Consider the following 10,020-nt stretch of genomic DNA (forward strand, 5'->3'; position numbering starts at 1 on the left):
TTGCCCAGATAATCATCTCCATGGGATGATCCTAACCCTCCAATCCGTGGAGGTTTCTATACAATGCCGCCCATTTTAAACCTCTAAAAATCAGAGGGTTAGGATCATCCTATGGAGAAGATTTTCTGGGCACACCCTATCTTTGTGGGATGAATGGTTTGGATCACCCAAATAATATGGGCCCCACTGTATTTTGCGCCGCACTTGCATGCACAGCTGTATAACTTTTCGTGGTATGCCTACGACAATAACAAATAAAAGTTTATTATTAATGAACAATGATTTTGTGTATAATGAAAGGATTAGATCAATAACAATAAGAAGAAGATAAAGAATGCGAACTGATCATTTGTTATTTATTTCCACACACCCTTTATTTGTCTTTTCCTAAAAATGGCAACGTCACTTCATTGTCTCTTTTTCTAAATATAAAGTCACTTTTTATACATCAAATCATTTTCCTGATATACATAATACACTCTAAAGCAAAATAATCACTGTTATATCATGATTTGAACGTGATCCCACATGGACTACTTGGTGGGCCCACTTCCATGCAGGGGATGCGTCTCAACGGAGTGCTCCATTGCATCGTGCTGACATCGATTTATAAATTTACTTTGGAAGCTATTTAATAAACCTATGGGCCCGTTTGGATACCTCATGCATTTGTATTTTGATTTGGATTTGAGTTTCGGATACAAAATACATCCATCATCTTCATGAACATGTTTTAAGAGAGAGGGAAGGAGGAGGGGATGTCTCGCTGCTGCTCGAGGAGCAGCGACCGTGAAGGTAGTTGCCACAAATATTGATGTCCAAATAATTTCTTGCAGAAAAGATTTGAAAATTGGAATTTTTTACACTGTTGTCACTGATTTGGAAATTTTTAAGATCTGATCGAGTTCAAAATGTCAACTAAATCCAAATCTAAATCTTGTGGCTATCCAAACGTGGCCTATAGGAATTCACATCTATAAAGTTTCAAATAACTAGGGGAGTAGACATGGCAAACCGAGTTTTAATGTCCATTATATTTTCCAAAAGGGGGGGAGGTTTATTTTTATTTCCATTCAGTCAGGACAAGGCCATTGGCTCAACCCATCTTAACCCAAATAAAAGTAGAAAAAGATTAAGATAACCCTTTTTTAATAACCTGAAAAAAAAAATCAGATTTATAAAGTTCTAATTGGGTTTTTCAGCTGAGGATAGCAACGGACTTTATTTTATCCTAGGAAAGATTTGCTATCCACTGTTCTCGTCAACCGACCTTTGTTCTTGGAGGTTTAACTATAAACAAAAGATAAACTGATTCAACAAAGACAGCCGATCATAAGAATCGCTAATCCAAGGATTTCTATTCCCATGATGAAAGCACATTAGGGATGTTTGGCATGGGGATAGCTGTGCCCTAATTCTTACCGCATCCTTATGATTCACTTTATTAAGAGAATAGTAGATGATACATATAAGAGGATTCACAGGGTGCATGACTACCTTTTTCATGACAGTAACCATCAATCTATTGGGGCCCACTGTGGGCAAGGCATACTTAAGAATCTCCTCCATTGGATGATAACTTTATAGCAACTACAATCCTAATCAAACGGTTAGGATTGTATGATGGAAAAGAACTTTGGGTTATGGCACCATTGGAGCTATTCTCAGGCTAGGAGACATGGGTTTGTTTTTGCTATCCTATGCTCAAGTTGACCTTTGTTTTTGGATAGAATATTAGAGGAACAAAATTGGTGAACAACAGACAAGATGTTCTAAGGATTATGCCACCCTGCTTGGTTAATTTTAGTTTAATAAAACCCTTCAGTTTTCTTGTGTAAAAAAAGTTTATTTTTTTAGTGGGTAAAAAATTTAAAAAATTTAGAAATTTTTTTTCTTACCAAACTTTTCTAGAAAATTCCAGCAATCCAAAGAGGGCCTAAAAAGGAATGGGAGATGGAATCAAAACATTTGGACCTCAAAGAGACTCCAACCCTTCCATGGGCACACACCAAAATTCATTTTTTTGTTAACCACTCCTAAATAGGTGCAACAATTTCTATAAACATGCATTTGTATCATCTAATCCATATCTCTCATCCAAGAAATTGCTATTGCTCTCTTCTTTAGCACTAATGACTTGCAAAAACAGAGACATGTTGCGGATTTCATTGTAGAAAATATCAAAGCTGGTCATCGCCATTCATGATGCATGGGAGAAAGATTCTTGGAAAGGTGCTTCTGAATTAGTGGCTGAGGTTAGAGTCTTCACACTTTTGAGCCATTGACACCTGCTACAACATCGCCTTCATGGAAAACAGCCCACCATGATCATGACAATTATCATTAGGTTTCATCTAGTGGTGTCGAGTTTTTCTACCGTACACTGGGCAGATATGTAGGCTGTTAGTCATTATTCAAAACCTGTGCCCCACATGGGTTCTTTATAGAACAAAATTTGCAACGCTTTTATGTGTCGAAGTATACATGATTGGTATAACCCTTTTAGATCTCTTTAAACATAAAAGAGAAGAAACATGAGCATCTTGTATCAAAACATGTTTGGGTTGAAATCATTTCCCTTAAAAAAATATTATAGTGTTATTTAACCATAGCTAGAGATTAACAAATTGTGAGGAAACCATTCAAAGCACTTTAGTTGGGCTAATGATCCATCCATGGTAAAGCCCTTTAATTGGTTGGTCCACATCACTGAGTATGTGTTAGATCTTTGGTGGAATGTCGAAAACCACCATGACCTGTGGAGCTGCACATGAAGAAATGTGAATATTTGAAGAGGATCAATCACTCTTAAAAAAGTTGATTGTTAGCTTTTATTGCCCTAAAAAGAAGAGAAGAGGGAACTTCTAGTGCCACTAGGTCAAATGATCAAGTAACAGACACACGGGCATAAAAGGCATGGCCTACCAAACCAGCTTTGGCACATGACCAAGAACATAATGGGATTGATATTCTTGAAAATTTTTGGAAGATGAACTATAGAGGGGTAAACTGGTGAAACAGATTAGTTTCTTTTGTGTTTACAAAAGAGGAAAGCCAATCAAAACTACATGGCCCTAGGTTTGGCTTTACAACTAAACGGGTCTTACCAATATATAAAGAGTGACATGGGATTACCCTCCCTCCCTCCCTATCTAATTTTTAAATTAGATTTAATGCGTACTCACATAGTCCCTATGCTTATGGATTAAAGAGAAAGATGTATTTCACACCACCGGACTAACCAATTCTCAAATAGTGTAACCAAAGTTTACACTAGCCCAAGATCAACGGCCGAAATAGAAGAAAATAACCAACAAGATGCACTTCAGTATATGATAAAAGAAGATGAGTATAAGAGAGGAATAGTAGAAAAAGAACTCCTGAAAATATGAAGAAAAAAAAAGTATCTGCTTCCATGTGACAGCAGCCGGGCTCACTTTTCAGCACATTTTGTCTTCATTCACGAGGTGGCTGCTGTCACATGCAACAGACCATCCACGAAATGCCTTTTGCGATGGGCGCTAGCAAATCCCTAAAAAAATAGGTCAAGTTGGCACTCTGCTTCAAACACAAGCCTGCACACAAGAGAGCTTCAATGGAGGTCTTGCTAGTGGAGAACCTCTACAAAAATGAGCAAATGGAGATTGGCTTAGTCAATGGAAAGTAGAGAGTTAATAGCATAGGAAAGTGGTAGCAGGTATGGGAAAGTTGACTGAATGACTTGGGAAAGTGGCGGTGAGTTTTGAGTTTCATAAAAGGGTTTGAATTTGAAATAGGAGAGAAGTAGGAAGAGAAAATATGGAGCAAACATGTCTAACTCACAAATGTGCAAGCTAGACCAACAAATGACCAAAATACCCTTGGACACAAAATTGCAATTTGGTCCATACTATATCTCTTAAAAATGAAAATAAAATAAAAGCTAAACAAAATAAACTTGCAAAAAACAAACTTAAAAAATTAACACATAAGGGCCGGATGGTCTGGCGGTATTTTTATAACGCAAAAATTACATAGTTTTCATGTTTGGGTAGGATTTTTGCACTGGAATTGGAATTAATATAGTGATATTATATAGAGTCACACGGATGTTTATTGACGTTTATAGATCGAAATGGTGACTTCCAAAAAAAAAAACGAATGACTGCCAAATGGCTGTTTCTGACAAACCTCAACTACAATAGAAACAGGGCAAAATTCAGGTATAGAGACACTATTCAAAGAAAGAGCTCACATAATCACCCGGACAAATAGATAAATGAACAACAGATGAGGATCTCGATTACTGATGCAAAGGTCCACTACAGAAAATGTGGAATCCATATAGAAGAGATCTTACTTCATCTTGATGTACATACCTATCTCTGTGAAAAAGAAACAATTACTAAAGATACATTGTTCATAAGTAAAGGCAGAAGAGTCTTAAGGGTAAATAATATTACTCTCGGCCTCTGCTGATTTAAGCCCCCACTGCAATCATCAAATACCGATTGGAACGGGTGCTGGCTTTGGCTGTTGTTAATTGAAGAATGCATCCTATATTCCTATGTAAAGTAACAAACACTTTGAATATGTGCAAAGGAGAAATCTCATACATTCTATTGTATACAAATGCCAAAAAACAAATGATAGTAGTAGAAAGAAATAGATGGTATCCTATAAACTCAGAGACTGATAGCTATTCTGTTGATCATTCACTCTACTTTAGAAGTGAGAAGAAAACGATGAGACTGGATCAGAAGAAAAGGCAACCAATGGCGCAAGAGAAAAATAAGACATAAATTATACCATCCACAATGTTCACAATCAGCCTATTATACCACATGTATGCATATAAATGACAAATGCATACATCATATGATGCGAACCATATATACAGAATACATGGTTGTATGTAGGCAGCAACCTTGCTGCAAAGTTTATGTGCATCAACTGAATGGACAGCGTGAATTTAGAAGTCGAATGCAAATGTTCTTCCCCATACACACGATGAGATAGACTTCAAATTTATAGATCATGAAAAGAGGAAGGAATGGGTGCTGCAGACAAATGTCTATGGTAAAAGCAGAGTACAGTACAAGAAGAGAGGAGAAGTTTTATCTTTGCTTTGACCCAACACAACAATTCTATCAATACAACATCATCTGAGAGGTGAACCACAGCAAGGCCATTTCCAGAGCTTATCCTTCAAAGCCCATGTTGGATTGCAGGAATTCATTTCCAGAGCTTCTCCTTCAAAACCCACGTTGGATTGAAGGAATTCATTTGGAAGCATTTGTACTGCATGAGTGAATGGCTAGGTGATCTCATAGCTGCCTTAGCATGCCCAAAGCTGATGCAATTACTCAAAACTTATGGTAGTTGTATGATATATAGCTTCTCGTTTCATGTTTAGTTAATTCATTCCATGAGAAACATAGAACTACAATCGTTAAAAAGCTCCATTACTTTGCATATAAGAGTATGGAAAAAGAAAGAATGCATCATGTTTACCTTGAAATGAAAAGGTGTATAGAAGCAAAATCCATTCACCATCTCACGTTCTTCTAAATTTTATCTGCAAGATTACCAACAACATCTGACCAAGACTTTGAACAAAGTAAATGAAACCAGAGTGTCTCCAAAAATATGCTGTGGCGAATTTTAACGTGTTCATATCTGAGAGAAAAAGAAAGAATAAAGAAAACACAGGGAAAGAGGAGAAAGCTTATGAGACTAGGAAATCTGAGCTTGAGTTCATGGCAGAAAAGTTCCCGGTGACATTGGTGCTAACTTTGGGGGTTCGATCTCTGATGATCTAGAGCTTTGACTATTTGCAGGGACATCCTAAAGCAGAAGCATAAATTCACAGAAGATGTTAAATTCAGGGTTTACTTCAGTGACAGAGTTCAGTTTTGGCAAGATAAATGGTGCTCAGAGAGATCCCTATTGGAAATGTTTCCTGATCTGTTTAGAGTGACATGAAGAAAAGAAACCCTCGTTCGAGGCTGTTTTCCAAAGGAAGGAAGCAGGATTTTGTGGAAAGTTAATTTCAGCTGAAACTTATTTGATTGGGACATTGATAGGGCCGCAACCATCACGAATCTTTTGGAGAATCTTTATATTGGAAAAGCTGAAACTTATGGAAGGTTGCTCTCTTGGCCGCAGTTTGCGTTTTATGGAAGAATGGAATACTTTCAAAAATCTAGTAAGAAGTGCTCCTTACTCATTTGAGAGAATTATCTCGTTAACAATCTCATGGGCTAGAATTCTCCCTTGCTTCAAATTGTACTCTCCCGTCAGATATCAGGCGAAAGTTGGAGGGAGATCTGTATGGGCTAAGATCGTGAAGGGGAGATTGTCCCGAGATGGAGCCCCCCTTATACCGGACTTGGTTTCGAGTTCTACTCTCTCCACACCCGGTTGGATGAAGCTTAATTTTGATAGCTCTAGTTTCGGCAATCCGGGTTCGGATGCCATTGGAGGCCTAAATAGAGATGAGTTTGGTGTCACCAAGTGGGCCTTCTCAAGGCTTATGGAATCAAGGACTCTAATGAAAGGGAAGTGAGGGCTGCTCTTCAAGGCATCAGACTACTGGCTAGAGAAAATCTAAATAATACTATGGTGAAGGTGACTCCCTGAATGTAATCAGGTGGCTTGACGGGAGGCACACTCCCTCTTGGAAATTCGTTGAGTTGTTAGATGAGATATTGGATGTTGTGAAGGGCCACTCGGTTCGGTTTCAGCATACGCGGAGGTTGGCAAACGGGGAGTCAGACAAGCTAGGATTTTTTTTTATCTTGTATATTAGAAATCATCAAACCTTCAAGGCTCGACATCTCATAGATGGTCTCCTTATCTCCCAAGCCAACAACATTGCAGACTTACTAGCTCAAAAAAAAATACAAGGTACAAGGCCCTATGGCACATTGATGGCCTTGAATTTATCCCTGTCGCAGCTTTTCCAGCACAACTCGCTCTAACGCAATAGAATTTACTAGTACAATTGACGCACCACAATTCATATCCCTTACTTGACCGGGCATTTCCTTTGTGCTTAACAATGTGTGTCAAGTTCTTCGTCATCCCGCTACGGATCATTGGGTCATGGTTAAGTGTAATCATGACCCAATTATCCATAACCACGGATCATTGGGTCGCAGGTAAGCGTATTCGCAATCACTTATCCTTGGTACGTTTTTCGATGCTGGCAAAGCCACTAACCGCAGATCTACTAGCAAATACTGTGTGTTTCTTAACCATAATCTTATTCCATGGAGCTCATGCAAGTTGTCCGATCGTTGCTTGATCGAGTACTGATCAACCAATGAATAGATAACCAATCTGTTAGGATTGTTGTTATCTTGTAATTTCTCATTAGGAAGATCCTATATTGGAAAGTTGTGTGGGTTTGCAATTAGAATATTTAGATATCCTTGCTTATCTCAATTGATATCAAGAGAAACAAGGGTTTGGAAAAGGGAATGCATAAAATCTTAAAAAGGGAAAACCCTTAACAATGAAACCTTCTAATAAAACAGATTTTCATTCTCTGAGATGAACAAAATGAGCATATATAAGAGACAATAGATCAAGGATTGAAATGCTTTAATAAGACAAGGGAAAAAATAGCAAATATAGATTTTTAGGGCAGAGAAAACCTACTCGAGAAAAGTATGCATTAAATCCCCACTTTATCTATCTCTGCTTGCTCCATTTCCACCGAAAGCTACAGAGAAAAACGCTGTTATAGCTCAAAACCTCATTTTTCTAGGTGTGAATTTTTCCGATAAACCCTCCCGTTGGAATGTGAGAATACCATTTCTCGTTTAGTCACATGCTATACAAAGCGTTTGGTAGTGTTTGGATTCGGGTATGGGCCCACATTATTTGGATGATCCAGAGCGTTCATTTGATTGGTCCTGACATAGATAGGGTGTGCCCAAAAAATCAGCTCCATCGGATCATCCTAACCCTTCAATCTATGGACGAACTTTCAGCTGAGGGGGCAAACCTTAAACAAAACGAAACTAGAGGGGATGTCTTTGTCACCTATAGGGGTTGAAGTGGATGTGTCAAAAACTAGAGGGGGTGTAAATGTAATTATCCCAAAAAATTATTAAGGGAGATGTTATCTGCGCTACTGAATTTATTTTGATGAGGGCACTCCTCACCTTATTCAAAATACGGTATGACCCGCACCATAGGATGATCCAAGCCGTCGATTAGATGGGCCACTGTCTAAATAGGTTGTGCCCCAAAAAATTTTCATAAGTTGATCCTAACCCTCTGATCTATAGAGGGTTAGGATCAACCCTCTAACATTCAGATCGGAGGGTTACGATCAACCTATGGAAATGATTTTTGGGGCACATTGTGGCCCATATAATGGACGGTTTGGATCATCCTATGATGTGGATCATACAGTACTTTTAATAAAGTGAGGAGTGCCCTCATCAAAATAGAGTAGTGCTGATAACATTTCCCTTAATATCCCTCGTCTATGGACATTTGCTTGAGAAATCTATAGAAATAATTTAGACTAGCTTTTGGGTCACTGCCCCAACCCTCATCAGACGCTGTACAGGGGCTTTAGGGTCAACATTATAATCATAGGGGCATAAGAACATATGATAGAAAATGAGACAAAAATATAAAATGGTAATTACATTATGCACTTTAGGAGCCAAGTCATGAATCATTGTAATATAATAAACTGCTATTAGTGATTGAATATTACCACATCAACTCAAATAATCCCCCATATCAACTAGATGTGTAGAATGTGTTCTTTCATTTAATGTTACTCGTTTTTTTTTTTTTATGGGTAAGCTGGGGTTAGGCAGGATCCGACTAGAAATATTAAAGGGAAATGATAAATCCGCCCCTTTTGATCACCAGGAACGGGGACCCCTCTCAGTCTTTGTGGCAATCAAGGGCATTGAATTCTTATGACATAAGTACAACAACCCCTCTTTAGTCACTGATACACTGACACGGGTGTTCCTGGTGATCAAAAGGGGCGGATATATCACTTCCCATACTAAAATGATAAAATTTAATGTTACTTTTGAAGAGAAAAGATATATGGATATCCTCGGGACTTTCAATCTCATCAAATTTGCAGCTTGCTTTATCAAACTTTGAGAAACCTCAAGAATTGGCTATTAGCTTTTGTGTTTGTCTGCAGAGTAGGTGGGCAGTGACGAAGCCAGGATTTATTGATAAGGGGGGCAGGTTATACATATGGGGGCCATTATGCATAAGGGGGGCAGGTTATACATAAGACTGGGCCCAATTGAGTTGGGCCTATAAAGGAGTATGGCCCAACTCAAGAGGGGCAGCTGCCCTCTTTAAGCTACATGTAGCGGACTTAAGCTACGTGTAGCTCCGCCCCTGTAGGTGTAGGTGGGTGGGTGTGACTGTGCTTGTGTGTGTGTGTGAGAGAGAGAGAGAGAGAGAGCTCCACGGTTTACATTAATCTAGAAAAGAAATGTTGCTCCGAAGCCATTATTGATGGTCCAAAGATTACATTTCCATAGAAAGCTCACCAAAATCATGGTGTTCAAGAGAATTTTTTGCTACTCTTGTAAAAAGTGCATGATTTGGTAGATTTCTAACTTCACACAAATTATCAAACGCGTGTCTATCTAAAGGCCTCTTCCACTTTTGATGATCAACGTAGGATAAAAATAACATAATGAAAAGTGTATCTAAGATAAAGATAAAGATACAAGTAGCCTTTTGGAGCTACGGTTGATGTATTCTGGCCAAATCTCCATCACAAACATTACACTTGTACACATACTTTCAAACCTCTCCGGTGCATGTCACCGTCCACTTGACCGAGTGACTTCCTGTTACTCTGGCCTAGTTCTTGTTCGAGTCTCTCCCCCACCCTTCTTCTCAACGACTCAACTCCTCTTTCACAATTGGGCCCACCACTATTCCATGAAATAATTTTTCATGGTTACCAAACATGGCCTTAGGGTGCACTGCAATGCCACTTCTCGAAGGTAGTTGTGTTGGTAAGGGTAGACA

The 10,020-nt window shown here is 38.6% G+C and overlaps 1 long non-coding RNA gene across 4 annotated transcripts; it reads right to left on the reverse strand.

Annotated features, from left to right (window-relative positions):
• Positions 1 to 4,089: 4,089 nt before the first annotated feature.
• On the reverse strand, positions 4,090 to 7,929 carry LOC143883969 (uncharacterized). Of its 4 annotated transcripts, XR_013252619.1 has the most exons (4): positions 7,645 to 7,929; positions 5,494 to 5,557; positions 4,443 to 4,544; positions 4,090 to 4,364 (listed from the first exon to the last, which is right to left on the reverse strand). It is a non-coding gene; the product is annotated as an uncharacterized LOC143883969 (long non-coding RNA). The 4 variants fall into 4 exon arrangements; XR_013252617.1 differs by having other exon boundaries at positions 4,090 to 4,544; positions 7,645 to 7,927; XR_013252618.1 differs by lacking the exon at positions 5,494 to 5,557 and having other exon boundaries at positions 7,645 to 7,912.
• Positions 7,930 to 10,020: the final 2,091 nt, after the last annotated feature.

This window comes from Tasmannia lanceolata, unplaced genomic scaffold (assembly GCF_043159265.1).
Source record: "Tasmannia lanceolata isolate RefF3 unplaced genomic scaffold, GAP_Taslan_0.1 ptg000008l, whole genome shotgun sequence".
Lineage (NCBI taxonomy): Eukaryota > Viridiplantae > Streptophyta > Magnoliopsida > Canellales > Winteraceae > Tasmannia > Tasmannia lanceolata.